Raw genomic sequence first — 18553 nt, forward strand, 5'->3', positions numbered from 1 at the left:
ACCTTGAGATTTCAGAATAAAGCTTGCCTAGACAGAGGGAAGTTTGATAAAATGACTTACTGGTAAGTTGCCCCTTGTATAGCTACAAGATATAGCTATAAAATAGCTATAAGATAGGTTAAAAAATCTATCTAGTTCAAAGCTACTTACAAAACAAGTTGAATTTAAGCTTGGTTTGGGCAGACTCCAATACTCAACTACTGCAAGATAAAAACTTTGATTTGATTTGATTTAAAAGATTTGCAGTGAACAGCAATATGGTTACACTTGTTCACAGTTACCCACAACCATTTTTTAAAGTACATGGTGAGAATTCGGCAACCTGCGTATGAAGAACAGTGTAGTAAACCAGATAAAGTTAAAGGAAAGTAAATAGTAAAGCAAATAGGTACAGCAAATAGGAATTAAAAATGGAAATATATTTTGCTAGCAACAAATTCGAGTATGAGACAAGGAAACAAATACAAAAGCTTCATATGAGTAAACAGAAGGGAGCCAACACCTTACTACCACCTTTTTTTGCCTGGAAAGTACAAGACTCCCCAAAAGTACTCTATAAGCCATTGTGCCAAATCCTGGGCAAAAGCTGATGGTCCACTTAGTTCTTGACACAGGCAGGGTAGATTAGGAACTGCCTTTTGCTAAACACAGCTGGGATTTCTTCCAGCTGAGGTAAGTGGGGAAGACAGGATTATCATAAAATTATTTTTTAAATCTATTTTATAATGATTCTAAAAATAGTATTTTGTTATTATTATCTAGGACTTTCAAGAAAACCCAATGGACATATGTAAGTGATGAAATTGCCAAAACTGGAAGACTTTGAATTCTAGGATACTGAAAAACACTGGACAGTGAATGATTCTTTTTACTTCATGTGTATTGAGGCAACAGTGTGGAGAGAAAGGAACTGAAACAGCTGAGTGACCAACTGACTGATTCCTTGCTTCCTTCCTTCCTTCCTTCCTTTCTTCCTTCCTCCTTTCCTTTCTTTTCTTTTTTCTTTTCTCTTTCCTTCCTTTTTTCTTTTCTTTTCTTCTCTTTTTTGTTTCTTTCCTCCCTTCCTTTCTTCTTTCATTCTTTTCTTTCTTTCACTAAAGGACAATCTACAGTAGATCTTATACCAACAACTAGTTTAAATTTGGTAGACAACATCAGATAAACAAAAACACCTTAAAAGGATATTCCATAAAGCATGGAGAATTACTGATGAATTACTGTCTTCCACATCTCTTTTTTGGATACTTCCCTAAATAATATGACAGATTTTCTAAAATACCAGTAAGGACAAACGGTATTTGACATACCCTGTTAGTTTCTACCTTCGGTATCACAGATCTCATAAGAAATATCAACTCAAGGTTTCCCCTAATGAGGTCTGCCATAAAACCAAGAAAACAACTACAATGCTTTCAGCATTAATGTGAAATAGTTCAGTATTTAGTTTAAAAAATGATTAAAATCTAAGTGCTTATACTCAAGGATGACAATTCAGTAGCATTTTGTATTTTTAAAAATGATGATGATGATAAATAGATGTAAAATCTATCTATCTATCTATCTATCTATCTATCTATCTACCTACCTACCTACCTACCTACCTACCTACCTAGCTAGCTACATATTTATCTATTTATATATAGTGACAATCTTACTCTTGGATAAGAAACTAATATTCCTAGCTCTCACCTTGTTCTTCCAGGAATGAGAGGGCTGGATTGGAAGATAATTCACAATTGAAGATTTAAGATTCACTTCTTAAATTCAGAGATTATAAAAATAAGTTATTAATAACTCAAGTGTTTATAATGGAATATTTCAAAGAATTTTTTAAAATTATTTACAATCATAATGTGAAGAATGTTGCTACTGAGAATTATCCCATACAGTTATATTGGCTAATACTAATAAAAACAGTGTCACTAATATTAATTTCTATTTCATTTATTTTAAATCTGAATGTACTTGAAAGAACTAGTGACACCTTATCTCAGTCACTCATTCTAAAGGCATAAAAGAGAATCTTATCATTACTTAAAAATCACTTTCTGCTCAAAGAAGTTTAAGTAATTTTTTTAGAGAATGGCACTGAAGTACAAACCATTATATTTTGATTATGATAATAAATTATTCTAATAGTGTAAATCTAAAATGTATCCATATCCAAGGAAACTGAGTTGAAGAGCTATTTTAGCATTGCTGTTTATATAATCCATACAGAAGTTTTCTTAATGAGCTAACAAAACCTAGTGTTCAAGTTGTCCACCCAACACATACAAAAATGTTTTCAGATGGCTGGACACATGCTTCAAACATAGTATTGAAAAGATACATGCTATTTCCAGACAGTATACTTTAACATCAAAGGTATTATGTAATATTATTCAGTCCTGAATTTATATATTGTGGTAGAAGGAAATAAAATTTTCAGGTAGGATGGGGAAATATACCATTGAAATATATGACCAAACTGACAAATGAATCTTCCCTGAAGAGAGGTACTTTTAAAGGAGCATCCTTCAGCAGCTATGTGAGTGACTAGACTGTTTCTTCACAGCTTATGTTGTGATAGAAGGTAAAAACTTTTTTTTTTTTTTTTTTTTTGGTGATGGTGCCTCACTCCATCTGTGCACAGGAGCTGCTAAGTAGACTCAATTAGGTAGAGTTTCCCAATGCACTACCTACTCCCTAGGTAGACCTATGTACCCGAAACTCACTTAGCAGCTTGTTGCTGCATCTAATTACGAAATGGATACCTAAGAAAACTGGCTGGGGTAGAGAGCTGGAAGAGAGGATTTGATGAGAACTGATTCATTTCATTTATCATTAAGTAAAAATCGACAGACTCACCAAGAATAAAACATAACTGGGGTAAAGATTTCTTTTTTAAGTCTCCATGTTCATTCCTATTGCTTAATAGATTATTTTATGGGTAATTTTATGGCCTGATATCCAGTAACTCATATTTATTAATATTATTTCTTATAGCTCTCATCAGAAATGGCACATAATACCATTATCTTGTTATTAAAATGTTGTCCCACTATGAACAGGGAGCTTAAGATGTCTGTCAATGGAAATAATTCGCATATTTGTTATCAATTTTGTTGATTACCTGAAGTTTTAAAAAAATAATTATTGAATTTAAGAAATCTTGTGTTTTTTAATAGTCTATACAAAAAGTAAGCTTAATGTATGGTAAAAAATTTAATATCATGAACTTTGGAGTCTGAAAGAAATGTATTAAAATATACCTTTGCCAATTTTAGGTATACCATCTTGGGGATATTCTTAACTTCCAGTGCCTTAATTTTCCCATTTTAAAAGAGAATAATAATTAGACCATAGTTTTATTTGTGATCAAATAAATTTACAAAATAAGCATTAATAATCATAAGTATTTTTAATAGTACCTGCAATATAGTAAGCAATAACTGAAAACTCTTATATTTAATAATATTATTCATTTTCTTTTTATCTCACCTGCTTCCTCCCTTTAAGATATTCTAATCTGGCAACACATGCTGACTTGATTTTTCCTTATATTAAGAATGCCAAAAACAATTTCTAAAATGAAATTCTTGTTCTTGTAATCATTAATTTTTGATATGTTCTGAATCAATATGTTCTGACTTGGTATATCATATCATGCTGAAAATTAAATCACTATCTCTGACACTTTTTTATAAAGTCATGTTTTTGATGTTTTAATTTATTTCAGAATAATTAATAAATGCACCTCGTATTGCCAATAATAACAGCAGGTGTGTTACTTCCCTTTCAAAGTTTCTAGTATTTCTACCATAGATAGAGAGGCTAAGTCCAGATGGATATGTAAATATCTTAGTCATATTTCTAAAGTCTAGTATTCCTTCTGTCAATTCAGCTCTTCTGGACGATGTAGGTTTTCCTCATACCCTCATCATCTAGTTCCCTGATTTTCAGGAGTGAGGACATGAAAAACCTCTTCCTAGTGTATGGTACTACTCAGGTTTTCCCTGCCTCCACGTTGGCCTACAGAGGTTTACTTCCATTTCCAGGGTATGTCAAAAGAAGTCTTCCCACATTTTTGTTATTTGTAGGGATTTATGTCTCTGAAAAACTGATGAAATGGAAAGACTAATGGTGGAAAAGGAGGTGTAACAGAACTTAGCTCAAGATTATCATTGCTGACACTGTGGTTGCTATAGAACCTACTACTGATACAATTAACCCACAAAGACAGTGTGCATTCCTGTGTACTTTGTTTCACACTGAGAGTTTTCTCCATTTCATTGGATGAACCATGGGTCCCTAGTCAATGACAGTGATCAGTTAAGTCATACTCTATCAATGGAATGAAATCTGTAACACTGATGATAAGTAGCACGCCCAAAATAATTTCTGATATTGCTATGAATATTAGTGATTTCTGAATTTTATCAAGATTTTAGAAAGGGTTCAGAACAAATTTCTTCTCAGATGGCTATGCTGATGGTGTTTGAAATAAGAAGTATCTTTTGGCTGTCCTTATAAACACTTATATATTTCAAATGAGTAAAATTTTTCACTGGTATCAATACCAAGTATAGTTAAAAAAGCTTTAGAAAAATGTGGTGTATGTGTGTGTGTATGACTTGAATAAGTTTATTTTGGATTTTCATGAACATATCTTTGATTTTGCTCTTGTATATTTAAATGATACCCTGTAATCAAAGCAAAAACATTGCATAATTGGCACTATGATTTTTTTTAATGTTTATTTCTTGAGAGAGAGGGGGAGAGAGGAGCAGAGAGAGAATGAGAGAGAGAATCCCAGGCAGGCTCCACACTGTCAGCACAGAGCCCAACATGGGGCTTGATCTCACAAACTGTGAAATCCTGACCTGAGCCAAAATCAAGAGTCAGAGACAGTTAACTAACAGAGCCATCCAGGTACCTCTTATTATATTAGCATTTCTTATAATTCCAAATATTTGAGGATTTTAGAAAAGATAATTTGCAAACCTGTTTTAGATGTATTTGTGTACAACTTAAATTTATACTGGTATAAAGATTAGGGAAAATAAGTGATGAAAAATTATTTGTATTAAGTGTGATGGTAAGCAGAGACAATCTTTCCACTATTGTTCTCCTAGTAAAGTTTCCTTTTTTCTTCACCTGTTCAATAGCAGAGATTTGTAGTTTTTTAACCCCACTGATTTGGGGTAAAAAAGCTACCACGAATTGCCCTTGAAATAAAGGTAAACAGAGGAAGTATTTTAAGAAACTGCTGTTCCTCTTACTTAGCTCTCTCAGCTTGATGCATGACATAGTCTCCTGCATTCCTATTTTGTAACAGCTCCTGATCAAAGGGTAGTAAAATTCTTCAAACTTCTGGGAGTAGCAGTTGTTATGTTTAGCATGTTCTGCATACTAAATAGTAAAATGCTTACATGTATGAGCATTTGGATCAGAGAGACTGATTTTAATTCTTGACTCTAAAATTTATTGGGGGGTATATTTTGTCCATATTTTACTCAGCTGCTGTTATTGTTACTGTTTTTCTTTTTGTTGTGATAATTCTCTCTGATTGATTTTTTTGTCTGGCTGAGATAAAAAGGAAACGGTTGGTATCATTAAAAGTAAGAGTTTTTATTATTGCATACTATATGCCAAGAGCTGCTACAAATGTTTATGTGTATTAATTAATTTGATCTCACCATGCTACTGCCTCAACCAGTAGTCAACTCTACACAGTGTACGATGTATACTATGGATTCTATAATTGCAGCCCACAAAGAGCCCCTCTTCCTAAAGATAGCTGAAGAAGTTTGAGAATTTTTGATTACAGCTTGGGCCATAGAAAAGCTGTACTAAGCAGCATCTCCATTCACAGTCATTGAATAAAATGTGTATTACCTTTCAGTGACCCTGCTACTTTCTGAGTCACATTCTTGGGAAAAGGCAGTGGAGTAAAAAGAGATCAAGTGGTTAGACTACTATCTCTCTCAGAGGAACAAGCCTTTAAGACATATAAGATCAGCTGCTCACTTGGATAGCAATAGAAGTCCATTGTCACATTCTCTATGCATAAGTATTAATTTGAAAGTGTACTGTACTCTTCCATTTTTTATACTTTCTTCTCTTCTGAGAAGATAGCTAGTGTAGTTATTAATAATTTCCAGAAACCCCAGAATAGATACAATGAGTGACAGCACAGACATCTGTACTTAGATTCAATTGTTTAGACCATGTTGGGTTGGTGCTCTGTGTTGAATCTGAATTTCTTAGAGATTATCCAGTTGCACCGTTAGGATTTGATCTCTCAGTAACTACACTGACTGTAAGTGATTAGCACTATCATACACATAGCAAGAGTTGATGGGCAAGCTTAGGTCTCCCTTATAAGGACTCTACCAACTAAAATCCTTGACTATTTTTATGTAAGTGCTTTATATTTTAGAATCTCCTCTATCTTAACTACAAACTATGTAAGAAATTTCCAGCACATACAGTAAGGAGGATCAACAAATAAGAAACACAGTCATTGTTCAGTCTGGCCCTAGTGATAAAAATACAGACGGATTTGATATATATCCACTGCCAGGAAGATTCTACCAACCTTCAAATATGGCTCAATTGGGTAAAATCTTTACAGAAAGAAGCTTTATGAAATGACTCATAGCAATGCATAAGTCTATCTCACAGTAAACAGGAACTTCTTAAAAAATTGAATATCAGTCTAAGAGAGTTTGAAAACCACGAAACATTGTACCTACAGTGATGAAAGAGAATAAAATGTGATGCTGAGTTCTCAGTAATCATGATTAGATAACTAAAAGCCTTGATATATCTTTGCGGTTTAATGATAAACAGTTTATATCCTTAAACCATACCATATAGCTATTGGACAAATCTTTATGAATCCAAGTAACACTAACTTGTAACACTAGTCCTAGTAACACTAGTAAGTGTCCTAGTAATACTAACTTCTTCATTTAAAAAATTTTGTCTAGGGGCGCCTGGGTGGCGCAGTCAGTTAAGCGTCCGACTTCAGCCAGGTCACGATCTCGCGGTCCGGGAGTTCGAGCCCCGCGTCAGGCTCTGGGCTGATGGCTCGGAGCCTGGAGGCTGTGTCCGATTCTGTGTCTCCCTCTCTCTCTGCCCCTCCCCCGTTCATGCTCTGTCTCTCTCTGTCCCAAAAATAAATAAAAAACGTTGAAAAAAAAATTTAAAAAAAAATTTTTGTCTAAAATGCACTTTAGGAACACCTGGGTGGCTCAGTCAGTTAAGCGTCCGGCTACTGATTGCGGCTCAAGTCATGATCTCACGGTTCGGTTCATGAGTTGGAGCCCCACATCAGGCTTTGCACTCCCAGCGCAGAGCCTCCTTGGGATTCTCTCTCTCTCTCCCTCTTCCCCTCCCCTTCTCACACACTCTCCCTCTCTCAAAATAAACTTTAAATAAAATAAATTTTAAAGAGAAAAAATTTTCTTCTTGTAGTAATATTAGTCATAGAACACTTGAAAATACCAAATCATTGACACAAATATTCCCAATAGAAACAAAAGTGTGTTTTGAATTTTACCAAGACATATTAAAAACTCAAGTTAGAAACGAACCTCAGTGTTGATTTCTTCATGTGCTTTTTTAAAATAAAACTATTACTTTTTTTTGTGGGCATGTAAGTCTCAGTAATCCATGTTTGTCTTTGTTCTTTTTTTAAACATCTTATTCATTTTTCCTCCAGCAAGGTGCATATGCAAAAATATATACAGAAGGAGGTAGATTTTATATATTAATTTATGATAGGAAGGTCTCAAAGAGGTGGTTGAGGATTTCTGGTCAGACAAGACCAAAAAGGTTGTATTTTGGTGAAATACACCTGTAAGCCCTGGAAAGAACACAAGAGAAAACCAAAGGAGAACAGTGAAAGGTAATATGAAGGTGAATTCATTTTGTTATGGTGATACCTGAGGACTAGAAGAACAACACAGCAGAAGGTGACAGCCCAGTCTCGGCATTTCCGAATCTCCAATCCAGCAGATCAGGCAGGCTCCTTGGGTGGCTCAGATAGGAGTTCTGTTGACATTATCTGGCAAGTTTTGCAGAACCAGCATGGCAGAATCAATCAGAATCTCTGTTCATCACCAGCAAATACAGGAAATTAAAGGATAATCATTTACTGGATTTCTCTAAGGGGATTATTTTGAATTCCTCAAACGAAATTCAAAGATGTCCATCTTTGTGAGGTCAATCATTGGAGTTTTAGTAGTGTTGTTTGGTGGTATCATGTTCCACCGTGTCCAATCGTGACAATCACGATCCTTGTGGCATTGTGTTGGTGTCTGCACATTTGAAGACATGATACTTCTTCCAGTTTTATAGCAGGCAAAGCCCTTCACCAGTCAGCCCCTCCAGGGGGTCTGGTGGTATCCACAGATGGACTTGTTCTTGGAATCCTTAGGCAGGTGGACTGGCCTGGAGTTTTGATACATGGAGCCCAGCCTGCTGCCTGGGTATGTAGGAGCAGGCCTGGAGCCTAGATTCACTGAGGTGGGCCTGGCCCTTGAGTCTATTATGATGGACTTGGACCTACATTCTGGGCCCACAGAGGCCAACCAGGTGCTAAGGACAAATAGGGTGGGCCTGGACTCTGGGCACACAGGCCTTTGCGAGCATTGGTCCACAAGAGCTGAGAGAGCCACAGGTAATGTAGTGGATCCAGAACCTGGGCTTGAGGAAATTCACTGAGAGCCTGGTGCCCAGGAACCTGCCTGGCGACCAAGGAGCCATCTAGGGCTGCTGGAGCCTGCCAGTGCCCAGATATGCTGGGAGCCTGCATTTATGGGATCTCTGGGAGCCTGGAACTGAGGAAGCCACTGAAGTCAGGGACTGGATTCGCAGGAGCCCACGGAGAGCCTGGTTCTGAGGAAGGCGCCTGGAGCCCATGTGGGGCCCCGGCAGCCCATGCCAGTGTGGGCTGGGGCCTGCCTTCAAGGCGCGCTCAAGGAGCCTGGAGCTGAAGAAGTCACCAGAAGCCGCTGGGGCCGCCCGGGGCAGCTGGAGCTGGCAGGCACGGAGGACAGCAGGAAGCCTGGGTTTGCAGAAGTTAGGCGGGAGTTCGGTGCCGGGGGACCTGACTGGGGCCGGCAGACACCAAGAAGAGCCGCGGCTAGGTTCCTGGGAACCTGAGAGCCCACTGAGAGCCTGATGTCGCGGATGCCTGCCGTAAAGCGCGGGGGAGAGCGATAGCGCTGTGGTGCCATAAGGCACGCTGAGAGCTGGGAGCCTGGTTCCCCAGACGCCATCACGACTGCGCAGCCGCTGGGCGCCGTGGTGAGTAGAGCCCCGGTACGTGGGAGCCCGCCGGGAACCACGTAGGGCTACAGGAGTTTAACTGGTGACCGGGCGACCCGCTTTGGGGTCTGCCCTCGTGAGGCGCACATTCACTTCATTGTCCCCCTGTGACTGCCTAAGGCTGCCAGATCCTGAAGGAGGGAGGAGGGGTGTGAAGCTTACTTTCCTGCCCTCCTCAGTGTGCCCTTCTTTCTGTTCTTCGTCCAGATGCTGTAATTCCGTGCTTGGAATCCTTGGCTCCTATGAAGGTATTGTTATATACAAGGGCATTTTCGGTTTTATCAAGTTATGTTGATATAAACGTGTGCATACTAGCCATGTATTATTTAATCTTTATGTTTGTGATATTTGTTTATAATATCACTTACTCATTTCCGTTATTTTTGCTAAAACTTGTTTCTTCAATCTCATAAAAACTTGAAGAGTTCTATTGGGTTATTTAAAGCAACTTTTTGCTTGGTTGTTCTGTCTTTTTAATTCAACCTTTTATTTCTCTTTTTTTTCTGTCTACTTTCTTTGGATTTATTTTGTTTTTCTTAACCCAACATTTAAAAATGTGCCACTTAATTACGGACCCTTAAGTTGGTCCTATTCAACCCCTCCTTGTAAATCTGGGTCTTCTTCTTCATCTAGGTAGGAATTTCAACCAGAAGCATCTGTATTCATTAGCCTAACTCTAAACCAATTACCTGCATTCTTTCCACTCCAAATCCAAATCCCATGATGCAGTATTTTTGGACATTAAAGTTTGGGTTATTTTCTTTGAATGGGACACAGGAAAATATTAACAGATGAAATAGTTCTCTTTTTTTTTTATTAGCTGAAGCCTCTATTCTTAGTGTAGCTTTCATTTTTTTTAAATTAAGGATAAATGTGTGAAATTATCAATTATATTTTGTGCATCTACTGATAAATGATTTTTAATTGATTTATGATTATAATCCATTGGGCATTAAACTACAGGCCTTTAGTTTCCTGAAAAAGATGTTGTTTGAGTGTGTTGTAATCTTCTAGTCAGATTGCTAATATTTACTTTGTTATTCCTCTTCATTTGTAAGGGAGACATAAGTTTCTCTTGCAACTCAAGCATGACATATCTTTTTTTTTCTTTAATTGGTTATTATCTTCAATGAAAATAAGTCTGTATTTTCACCCTCCCATTTTTAAATATGGAAATTTGGTACACTATCCCATATTCTCCACTTTACCACTTTTAGCTATTTTGCTGATTAAGTTGAGTATGTAGATTCATGTGATGATAATAAAAATGATGACAATGATACAGGGATGAGAGATGATGATGATACTTTTATATTACCGGTAACTTTTCTGTATATAATTTTCCTAACAGTGAAAATAATTTCTATAAAAAATTACCCCATATTATACAAATTTATTTCACTAATATGCAGCATCTTTCAGAACTGCCTTTTATTCTAATTTTTCATGTCGTTTTTTGTTTGTTTGTTTTCCTCTCTCTCTCTCTCTCTAAAATGACACACCATCTCTGTTTCTATGACCAAAATGATAAGGCCAGAGTACTTTTGGTGGTCTACCTCAGGTCAAGATTCAGTATGGGTTCAGTTAACTGTGGCCAAGAAGGCAAAAGCACGAGGCAAAATTGTGCAGGCCTAAGAGTTGAGAGAAGAATGAAATCCATTCACTTTGCTTACCAATTTATATACAGTAACACTGTCTGCCCATTGGAAAAGATAGCTGTTATTTTTTTATAATTCCTACAATAGCACTGTCTTCTTGCCAAGTGTGCACCTATGGGCTGGGTTCTCTAGAGTGATACCTTAACCTATTTGAACAAAGTGTCTGTCAGAACTAGCAGGAGCTATCAATGAGGCAAGGATGGAGTGGTGGAGTGGGGTTGGGGATGTGTAATTATCTATAGGATAATAATAGGTTTTTCTCTATTCTCATAATTGAAGGGGGGAAAAGAGAAAAAATAAGGAAGGGAACTTATAGACAAGTATGTGTGTGTGTGTGTGTGTATACATATATATATGTATACATGTATATATGTGTGTGTGTGTATATATATATATATAGAGAGAGAGAGAGAGGTGTTCACCGTAGTGCATATTCTGGTTTGTATTGGCATTTCTTTGCAAATCTTATTAAAATATGTCTTACATTCCATAACTTTATTATGTTTAAACCATGTAGGAATATTTGTATTCTATGAATAATATTATTATCACATCATTTACTTTATTTAGAGCTTGTAACTCATATCTTTTCAGTCTGTTTGCTCATACTAAGAGAGGTCTGTGTTTAATCAGTATTGATTATTGACATGGATGCCTTTCAAAGAATGAGTTATTACTATTCAGATTTTTCTGGCTCCAAAAAAAAAAAATGAGAAGGGAAAATCAGCATGTTGCTATTGGTACACTTTTTTCACAGTTTGAACTAGGGGAGCTAGATGCAGCCTGGTTAAAAATTAAAGTCTTAAGTATTTTACCTATAGTGATCTTTTTCATGTATGTTGTTACAGTATGTTAAGACAGTACCCTTACCTTTTTATTAACAGAATGAATATTGTCATTAAAGGTTTCAGTGGTCTCACTTTCCGTATTAGACTATCCATAGCAAATGCAGCTAGAAATGAACATCATGGGAAGACCCAGTACAACTGAGACTTCTTCTCATCTAATGAGATTAAAGCTAGTCTTTGCCAACATCCTTTGTGTCTCTGAAACATAAACCATCAGTATATGTGTCTGGAGGCTTTGATTACTTATTCCTTCATTCATTCATTCCATGTATATTTATTTAGGTCCTTCTATATATTCCAGATAGTATTTTAGGAAATGAATATATATAAATAATATATATGTATATGTACGTATATATGTAATATATTAAGTGCACATATACATGTGTATATATATATTATATATACTTGTGTGTGTGTGTGTGTGTGTATATATATATAAAATACATATAATAGAAAACAAAAGAAACATTATTATAGAAGTCCACTGTCTGGTTGATGAAACAAGAATTAAAGGTCAACAAACAGGCTGCCTAGGTGGTTTAGTGGGCTAAGCGCCTGACTCTTGGTTTCAGCCAGGGTCATGATCTCACAGTTGGTGAGTTCTAGCCCTGTGCCAGGCTCTGTGCTGGCAGTGAGGAACCTGCTTGGGATCCTCTCTTTCCCTCTCTCTCTGCCCCTCCCGTGTACGCTTTCTCTCTCTCTCTCTCAAAATAAATAAATTTAGAAAAAAAAAAACACACAAGATTAAAAACAGACAAACAAAAAAACCCAACAAACATCAAATGAAATTGTGAAAAGCTTAAGAATTGCAAGAATAAGGTGTTAAACAATAGTCACAGTGGGAATCCTCAAGACAGCTTCTTTCATTACGGACTAAATTTCTATTTCTAGAAATAAGGTTAGTAAGAGTGTTCCCTCTCTTTTCTCTCCAAATGACCAAGTCTTTGTAAACAGACTTTATGCAAAAGAATTAGGAATAAGATATGTTAACTTTAATGTTGCCTCAGTTATTCTCAAAATCATACAAGGAAGAAAAGGTAGAAAACTTAGCAAAAAGAAGTTAAATTTTTAGTGTCCCTAATTACCTAGTCAAGATATAGTGGAGAAGGGAATTGAAATTGTTTTGATAGCCTTGGCATCCTCAAGAAAACTGGCTTGTTACTTGTCCATTCAGAAGAAAAATTACTTTCCTGAATGTCTTGAGGTTACAATTTTGGCATTACCCAGTGCACACTCTGTTATCTAAGCCTGTTTTAAATAGATGGCTAGTTGATCCTTTCAGACTCTTTGGTTAGAGTTGTCTTAATGGCCAATAGGCATGGCCAGACATTAAGGGACTAGACTAGCTAGGCTCAAGTAACTTAGCAATCTTGAATGAATGAATGAATGAATGAATGAATGAATGAATAGGCTCAAGTAACTTAGCAATCTTGAATGAATGAATGAATGAATGAATGAATAAATAAATAAATAAATAAATTCCTAATTATAACTGGTTGGTTTTTTTTTTCAATTTTATCTATAGTTTTGGTGCCCAAATTCAAAGTAGTTCGTTATAATTAGATTGCTCAAGTTGGCTTTAATTTAAGTCCTTAGATTATTTAGGGTCTTATTAAATGTGAAATGTTTTTGAGGGTCTGGAGATACTAAAAAGGATTATTTCAGGAACTTCTACCAAGACTTTAGCTGTGTCCTTATGGATAACAAGAAATAAGTCTTGTAACGAAACAGAAGAGAAAATATTCTATGAAAAAGGTATGCTAATTGAGAAGTCCCTGTTAACAGAAACAATTTGGCACTCATTATTTACTGTATTTTCTTCCAAACTTGTCATATAAATTCAGTCTCTCATTAACTGAATATCATTGATTCATCTTTACTTTTCTTCAGACTTGATACAGAAGTGTACCCTATATTTATGTTTGTTGAATGTTGCCATGAGAATTTTGGAGATGGAGAATTAAATACTTGTGTTTACATATACATAATGCTTGTGCTTACATTTTTCCAGATAGAAGCAGAATTACCTCTCCTAATGTTAGGCTGTAAAGGCAACCAAATAGCATATAACCTTTAATTTCCTTCCAAGAAATAGCACAGCAACAAGGCCATGGAATATTATTTGGTCTTATGTGTTCATTATGGGATTTAAAGTTCTGAGACTATAGAGATGGCCCTTTTTTGTCAGAGTGCTTTTAATACAGGCTTGGAACTGCTTGCATTGGAAAGGGATCAGATTAGGCTCTTATTTTCTTGGCCTCCTCACAAAGGCCAACTTTCCCAAAAGGCTGTTGGTTTTTCTTGAACTGATTGATCCTTTATCACCATCAAAATGGAAAGTGGGTGTGGGCTTATTAAAAAGGGACTAAGAAAGTTGCTATTTAAATCTTTGCTGTACTCTTGCCTTTAGTTTGGCATCCAAGGGCAAATTAAGACTTCCATTTTGTTAAGCCCAAATCACCAGACAATTGATTTGGTTCTGAAGGCTAAATTATTACAATAAGCAAAAACAGGTCTTTGTCCAGTCTTGTTCTCTGTGGATACATTTCTTTCAGTTTGTTGGTAGCAGTGGGTGTGGCTTGATAGCCAGGTAAAGGAGGAACTGTATACATCAAAATTAATAGATTTAGGGACATCGCCCAAATCAGTTGTTATCAATCCCCTCAAAGCTGAATTAAAACTATTTCTTTATATGTCTCCCTTTGTTTCTGCTGTGTGTTCCTCATCCTTCCTCCCAATTTAGTTATTCCTTGTATTACCTCTGTACTCTTCCCTTTAAAGTTATCTATTTCACATCTTTAAATATTGATTTTTCTATTTGAATCACTCCAAGATAATAACCCATTTATGTATCCTTCTTGGACTGAATTGATCACATTTTCTCACATGTATAAATTTCAAATGATGTAAGAGTTGCAGTCATGATTTTTTTTTTTTTTCCTTTTGGTAGGCTAGGTAAAACAGCAGTGTAGATAGTTCACTTGAGAGCTACCTCAAGACATGCTAAACATATTCAGAGACTGGCAAGGAACCAAACTATACCTTGACAACTCTTTCCTGTGAAACTGTGTTGGGTTGGACCGTGTGATTTGATTTGGGGATTAGGATGAAGATTCAGGGGTGGCTCAATATAGTCCATCTCACTCTACCTGGTTCTGTATTGGGTCTTGAGTCTAATTTCTTAGACTCAAATACTACTCTCCTTATCCTTTTGATTAATTTTCTGTTCATATATTTGTCTTCAGAACTTTAAGGGTAAAGGTAAACATGAATGTTTTCAGGTCAAATACTGTATTATATCTTCCTAATGTAAGTCAGATTTATAGTATCATGGTACCTTCAGCCAAACTAAATTTGTTTTTCCTGGAATATTTTATGAGATACCTTGCTGTGTATTTCCTCTTATTTTCTTTCTTTTTTTAACTTTTTTAATGTTTATTTATTTTTGAGAGAGGGAGGCATAGTATGAGTGGGAAAGGGGCAGAAAGAGAGAGAGAGAGGGATACACAGAATCAGAAGCAGGATCCAGGCTCTGAGCTGTCAGCACAGAGCCTGATGTGGGGCTTGAACTCACAAACTGTGAGATCCATGACCTGAGCCGAAGTCGGATGCTTAACCAACTGAGCCACCCAGGTGCCCCTCCTCTTATTTTCTATATCAGAATAATTTATCTAACTTCTCTGTTAAAATGTTATCCATTCTTAAAGGTATACTTAAAATTATACCTCTTCTATCATAATATTTTATAGTTGTAAACGTTTATTATGAAAAAATTATATTTCTGTAATATATATTTTTTTGATGTTTATTTATTTTTGAGAAAGAGACAGAGTGTGAGCAAGGGAGGGGCAGACAGAGAGGGAGACACAGAATCCAAAGCAGGCTTTAGGCCCTGGGCTGTCAGCACAGAGCCCGACACGGGGCTGGAACCCTGATTGTGAGATCATGACATGGGCCAGTCAGTCACTTAACCGACTGAGCCACCCAGGTGCCTGTATAATATATTATACTTTATAATATATATTTTACATATAAACATATAACATTTTTTATAAAAATATATAAATACTAAATTACTAAGTAGAGCTGATATTGTCCCCACTTTACAAATGAGAACATAGTGTTTAATTTGTCCAGTATCTGACAGTGTTTAGGTACAACTGTTAAAAACCAAGTTAAGTCTTTTGTCTTGGTATCCATTATACATCACTGTGTCTATTATGCTTAGGCAAAAAGCATGACACAATTTTGAGTTCCCACTTTTCTGTGGATTTAATAATCTTTCTTGCTTTCTAAAGCTTTTTTGCAGCTTCTTAGTTGTAAATAACTTTGTAGTTGCTTTATTTTCTATACCAAATTGGAAGTTCCTTTAGCTATTTATGAAATCTTTACATACTGTATATTATGTGCCAAAGTGAGGCAATAGAGAAACCTAAGGCAAATTGTTAAATAATTTACGTGAAGTCACAATATCAGTGAATGGCAGATTTTGAGATTTGAATCCAGTAGTCCAGCTCCAAAATGTGTTCGTTAGATGTACGTTATTTATATTCCCTCTCTACTAACTCATCTTTGAGTTCCCTACTCACCCATCAATGGCTATAATTGAAATGGATGGAATTCAGTATTAAAAAATGCATTTGTTAATAATGATTAGCCTTTATTAGAGACTCAGTATTTAGAATTATCATGGACAGATACCCCATATTATAAATGATCGCTATAGCATATTATAATATAAAATTACTCCTTTAGGAGAATTTGTAGTCCATATAAATACTTAGTGTAACTATGTTATGTCTTTTTTTTTCAGGATGTAATAATCCAATTGGCTTGTGGCAAATCTTGTTAATATACTATAATAAATTTGCTAGAACAAGATTTAGAAACAAAAGAGAGATACTGGCAATAGCTCAGATTGTCTAATCATTTAGCTTTATCACCAAATATCAATAAAAATTATTAGCTGACACTAAAGAAGGGAAAGGAAAGTGTAGTCTTAAAGAAGAGCATCATTAAGGGAGCCTGGCTGTCTTGGTTGGTAGAGTATGCAACTGTTGATCTTGAGGTCATGAGTTCAAGCCCCATAGTAGAGGTAGAGTAGAGGTAGAGTTTACTTAAGAAAAAAATTAAAACTCCAGACTTAAAAAAAAAAAGCATCATTAATCAAATTTAATAGAGCTAATCAGTGACTTACCATTGTCAATTTTCTAGGAAAAAAATAAAACAGTGAAGACATATATAGATAAATGAAGAAACACTTCCTTTGGGAAATAATTATGTAAGAGAATTTAACAATGACCAAATATAATTATTTTTTTTATCATGAGGATATCTCTTAATTCTTTTTTATTATATTTTTAATGTTTATTTATTTTTTAATTTTTTTAATGTTTTTATTTATTTTTGAAGGAGACAGAGAGAAAGGCAGACCATGAGCGGGGGAGGAGCAGAGAGAGAGGTAGACACAGAATTCATAGCAGGCTCCAGGCTCTGAGCTGTCAGCACAGAGCCCGACGCAGGGCTCGAACTCACGAACTGTGAGATCATTACCTGAGCTGAAGTTGGACGCTTAACGGATTGAGCCACCCAGGCGTCCCTGTTTATTTATTTTTGAGAGAGAGAGAGGAAAAAAAAAAACGTGAACTGGGGAGGGGCAAAGAAAGAGGAAGACACAGATTTTGATTCCAGCTCCAGGCTCTGAGCTATGAGTGCAGAGCCTGACACGGGGCTTGAACTTGGTAACCTTGAAATCATGACCTGAGCTGTAGTCTGACGCTCATCTCATCCGACTGAGCCACCCAGCTGTCCTGATAGCTCCTAATTCTTAACGCTCATTCAGTTGAATACATTTGCTCCAACCTAAAACTCGAGCTGAAAACCTAACATTTAAATGCCCAGTGACCCATGATCACTTATAATTCTGATTATCCACATCTGAATTTAACTTTGTTCCATAAGATCGTTATTCTTGTCCTCCCCACCATAACTCTAGGCATCTACCATGTATCCAGTTATGCAGCTTAGAAGCCTAATGATCAGGCCAAATTTCTATTTTTTATTCACCCTCATTTGATTTTTTACCAAGTCTTGTAGAATTTTCTTTCTGAATATGGCTTGAGTCCACTCCAACATTCTTTCCTTATTTGTATCACCACTTAGTTCAACCCCTATTTATCCGTCATCTGAATTTCTCTAATCTATTCTTAAATAGTCTCCCTTTATTCATTCTTGTCACTCTTAAAATGATCTTTTAGGTTGCAGTCAGATTCATTTTTATTAAATAAAATATGACTATTATCCCCTTGTTTAAAAATTCGCAGTTGCTCTACAACCACTAAAGGGAAATGTTTAATCTCATTGTCTAGCGTAAAGACCCTTGATGAAGTGACCTCAGACTACTGCTAATTCAACATTTGCCACTTTATATCCTGCACTTTAAACTGTGGTTCCCAGCACATACCATGCTATTTTATAAGTTCATGATTTATTCACAGTGTTCCTTTGATAGAAAAAAATCTTCTATCTTCATCTGGTTAATTCCCCTCAGCCTTTTATATTAGTTGTCAACTGTTATTTTCACCAGAAAAATCTTTCCTGAACAATAATGGCTAGAATAATTATTCCTTCCAGTTATCTTGAAGCACCTTGGATATATACACAGCATAACATTTCCTACAATTTAATGAATTTATCCTTTCTTTAAAAAAAAATTTAAATACT

General features: G+C 35.9%; 1 long non-coding RNA gene across 2 annotated transcripts in view; it reads left to right on the forward strand.

Moving 5' to 3' along the window:
* Window positions 1-9073: 9073 nt before the first annotated feature.
* LOC113602230 (uncharacterized) overlaps window positions 9074-18553 on the forward strand; it is a 174256-nt gene continuing 164776 nt past the window's right edge. The window contains exons 1-2 of one of the 2 annotated variants that reach the window (XR_008291845.1): window positions 9074-9300; window positions 9529-9569. This is a non-coding gene — a long non-coding RNA (uncharacterized LOC113602230). Of the gene's footprint in view, window positions 9301-9325; window positions 9570-18553 lie in introns of those variants that run through there. The other variant, XR_003423611.2, reaches the window with a different exon arrangement.

The sequence above is a fragment of the Acinonyx jubatus genome, chromosome D3, assembly GCF_027475565.1.
Source record: "Acinonyx jubatus isolate Ajub_Pintada_27869175 chromosome D3, VMU_Ajub_asm_v1.0, whole genome shotgun sequence".
Lineage (NCBI taxonomy): Eukaryota > Metazoa > Chordata > Mammalia > Carnivora > Felidae > Acinonyx > Acinonyx jubatus.